This window comes from Triticum aestivum, chromosome 7A, assembly GCF_018294505.1.
Source record: "Triticum aestivum cultivar Chinese Spring chromosome 7A, IWGSC CS RefSeq v2.1, whole genome shotgun sequence".
NCBI classification, from domain to species: Eukaryota; Viridiplantae; Streptophyta; class Magnoliopsida; order Poales; family Poaceae; genus Triticum; species Triticum aestivum.
Genome location: NC_057812.1, coordinates 701,656,832 through 701,661,490, shown reverse-complemented (window position 1 = coordinate 701,661,490; position 4,659 = coordinate 701,656,832).

Genomic DNA, 4,659 nt, shown 5'->3' with positions numbered 1-4,659 from the left:
TATAAGGACACGCAAGTTTAATGCAATCTTACCTAGATGGGTATACCATGACCGGAGCAGTTGTAGAAGCACATGCAACTACCATGGCCGTCTCAGGGTCTTGTATGGCACTCTTCTTCTTTCTCCTCTTCTTTGGTGGCCCCCTTAAAACAAAACAGGGTTATAAAATCAGAAAACATAAATTCAGGAAAAGTAAATACAGGAAAAGTAAATACATGCAGTAAATACAGGAAAAGTAAATACCTTTCAAGAAGCATAGCTGCCTTTTGTTCATGATCACCATCTCTACAACTATGCCAATGGTGCCCATACCGTTTAAAGATTGGGAATTTGTGAGCTCCTTTTGACCTTTCTTCGGATCCTTTGTATCTATTCTTTCTTCGTATCCCCGCTACGCTCTTTAGTATAGGTGGTTCTAGGAAGAAGCCATGATCACCTTTGGGCCATTGAGACTTGTCAACCAATCCAGGAATGATATGCTCATATGCAGCCCTAAACTTTTCCACACTATAACAATCATCAACATAATCCTCTATAGACACTCGAACATGCCCAATGAATGCAATAGCATGCACACAAGGCTGTCCACAAACCTGCCACTCTCTACAAGTGCAAGTCCACTTGCTGAGATTGACAACATGCCTATAACCACTCCCAGCCTTGCACTGCACTTCAGCTTCAGTGTCACTAGTTCTTGTTACCTGAAATGTCAAACCTCTGCTCTTCTCATGCAATTGTTTCACAATGTGTGGCATAATTCCGCCTTTCCATTTCCTAGAAACCTTCCTTCTCTTATGCCAGATGATCATTTGCTCGTGCCTCATCTTGTCAATGAATTCTGGAAGATGCATTCCTTTGTAAGGCTTGATCCATTTGTTGAAGGATTCAGCAAGATTATTGGTCACATAGTCCACCTTCGAGAGTGTCGTGAACTGGCTCATGGTCCATAACCTTATGTGATTCTTTTGCAAGTAGGATATTGCTTTTGGCCTTGCTTGTTGAATAGTTGTTATGTGCTTGTTAAAATGATAAGAATTCCATGCATATGCGGTTGGCCAAAGGTGATCATCATATACCTTGCCTCGAAACTTCTTCTTAAAATTCTTTACCAAGTGCCACATACACTCCCTATGTTCAGCCATAGGGAATATGTCAGCTACAGCTCCATCAATACCCTTTCCCGCATCATTGTAAATCGTGAGACCTTCTGGTGTGCCAATAGCATCTCTAAGCCTCTCCATGAACCAAGCCCAGTTTCCTTTGTCTCGGAGTCGATTACTCCAATAGCAAGAGGATATATCCAATTGTGGCCATCTACAGCAACTGCGGCTGCCAATTGACCTTTGAATTTGCCTGTCAAGAAAGTGCTGTCAATAGCCAAATATGGCCTACAACCTGCAAGAAAACCATCTATGCATGGCTTTAATGCAAAGAACAGCTTTGTGAACCTTCTCGCTCCAAGCGATACTTCATGATCAATGACAAAAGAGCTACCAGGGCAAGACTTATCAATTTCTGCCTTGTAGCTATACAACTTGTCAAAACTTTGACTCTATCAGCCACCCAATTCTGGTTTGCATGTTTGGATGTTTCATCTTGTCTTATGCTTGAGCATGTGTGACCATGTTTGTTTACCACCACCTTGATGCTACCCTCATCCATCCTAGCGGCGTGAATTCTCCACTTGCAATTCTCATCACAACAATGGGACCTGAATCTCAAAGGATCAGTCTTGTCAATTTGAAAATCAAATTCACGTGCAATTGCATGTTGAGCTATTGCCACTCTAAACTCATGCATGTCACTATATACTGTGCCCTCTGTCATTGGTGGATTTTCCCTATCATATGAAAAATCTGGAAGGTCAACGGGCTCAGCATCTTTAATTTCATCCTCGTCATCCTCTGATATGTCATCAGAAGAAGATTTTTTCCCTATCGTCGGGCACAAAGTTAGGATCTTTACAAGGCACATCACTAGCATCACCTTCATTGTCACTATCATCTGAGTACATGTCTTCCTCGTTTACACCAACATGCTCATTTTCCTCAAATGGATTTGCTAAGTCAGTTCCAACATAAGGGACATCCACTCCAACACTCTCTTCTATTGGCCATTCAGGTTTATCAGGTCTAGCATTGACATTATGGACTATAATCCTCATCTCAATTGTCTTTTTACTACCAAACTTAGCAAACATAGAAAGCATGTCATGGTAAGTACTTAATTCATGGATTGTTCTGTTGGACTCTTCAAAATAATGAAGTGTCACTGTTTCATTCATACGCCACGGATATTTCCCTTCAATTTCAGCAACAATGTCTTTATAATTTGTCGTGTCAGAGTCAATGACCATATTGAACATATAGCCACTGATGCCCTCTCTAAAATGAGAGCCAACAATTTTCATGTTCATTAAAAATGATGAAGCTGCATCCATCCTGTGAATGAACAGGATACCACCATTCAGACCGTAATGAACTAAATCGATTGCTACCAATTTAAAATTTCGGGAACAAACAATGTGCAGAAGAATTATACCCCGCTGGGAGCCAAGGAGGAGGATCCGTCGCCATTCGGGTTGCCGACGGTACTTGATGTGCTCCCGTCGCCACCGATCTGCCATCCGTCGCCGCCTTTGGGGGTGCTTGCTGCGGTGCTCCCATCGATGTAGATGTGCCAGCCGGCGGCGCCATCCTGCTGGCACCGCGTGAGGAGGGGGGCGCGGCAGAGACCAGCCCCTCCACCGCCGGGGCGGGGAGCGGCAGCTGCTGCTCGTGTCCGGTGGGACGGGCACCTGCGGCTGCTCGGGTCCGGTGGGGATGTGGGATGGGGGAGGGCGTGGGGGACCAGCGGCGGAGAGGCTGCACGGGACCGGCGGCGGCTTCCGTCGACGGCGGCGGCTAGGTCAAGATGCAGGTCGTGTGGACTAGGGAACGAGCGCTAGGTCGTGCGGATGGGGATGGATGCAGGTCGAGCGCAACTGGCCAATTTTTTTTATCTTAGTTTCATTTTTTTAACATATGGCTCAAAGGGTACAATGGTCTTTACTGGAAAAAACTGACATCACGTGAGAGCTTCTACACAGTCAACTAGCGGTAGTTGCATATATGTACGTGGTGCAAAATTTCGGTGGCATATTTGGCAGAGGGAAATTTTCAATGGCATATGCGGATACAGATAAGTTTTGAGTGGCATATATGGAATTCACCCTTATTTTTATTCCTCCTGAAATGAAGCCTGACCTCTGCAATCATGTTCAAACGTTGTTGCCCCAATAATAAATCATGCACTTGGAACAAAAGAGAAGTCGTAGTTTGTCAATGAACCTGTATTTTTATTTTTGAGATGGTTATGAAATTGTATTTTGTTCAGAACTTCTCATGGAGATGCCATATGTAGTCGTTTACCTGCTTTATTTTGAAAAAATATATATTCATGCATGCGTATCCTGATTGCTGATGTAAGTTCTTCATACACATGCAAATAAATAAGAAACATATCCTGAAGTATACATGCAGTGACTAATGCATGCATATTCACACAATCGCTGTAAATTTCATTTTTGAATATTAGAAATTAAAGATGACAGATATGTTCTCTAATGCATAGAAACACTTCAAAATCATTGCAACTAGAATCCTTTAGCACATGCACATATATAAACGTATATATCTAATTTCTCATTTTTCTTATAATGGAAGAAGAACGGCGCGGCAAGGCGCGCGTTCCCTTCTAGTAAATGTTGAAAGCCACACAAATATCCAACAAGCCTCCCGTCGCAGGTGCTCTGCCAAGTCCACAACATCGCCATGCATGTAAGTGTGCACGGTTCATCTTCGGGCTCAGGTGTAGTTCGTGGCCTCTAGCATTGCCCCTGATGAATGCTTTGACTTCCTGTTTTTGCACAGGCGGACAAGGATACCGCCGAGGTCTATTCACAGATGGCTCTTCAAACCAGTAAACTCTGTAAGTTCTAAATGGAGCTTGGTGAATAAATTCAGAACATGCTAAACTGCATTTTTTTTCTACAGTGTTACTCGTACTGTAAAAGTGTCACCTGATTCAAAGAATCTGCCGATTTTAGGAAACCAACATGCTCACGATCCCGGTAGCTATGCCATGTAACACCCAGGTAGTTAAGCTACAGTAAACACACACTGGTGCCATGTCAAAGCAATTAATTTTCTAAACCTCACTTTGATCCAAACCGAATTCAAATTTAAAATAAAGTCAAATTATTATTTGTTCGAACGGTGAAACAAAAATGTTCGCTGGGTTGAAAAATTCACTAAATAATTTTCAGGAATAGTCCAACATTATTTGAATTATTAAAATGCCCGTGACCTATTTTAAGCTAGACCAAACATCGCCAATTATCTCATTTAATTTCCACCATAAATTCTAGAAGAATCAAATTGCCCTCAAACTTTTTGTGAAAGTCCAATATATTGCAAAGTACTTTTGTGACAAGTCTCATATTTAACAAAATTCATTTAATATTAAAATATAATGCAAAGCAGATTACAATAAGAAAAACAGAAAGGAAACTAAAAAACAAAATAAAAAGGCCCATGTGGGCTGCGAGACGCCCAGCCCACCTCCCCACTCACCTCCTTCCTGGTACATGATGATCGTGGCAGGCATCCCGTGGCCATG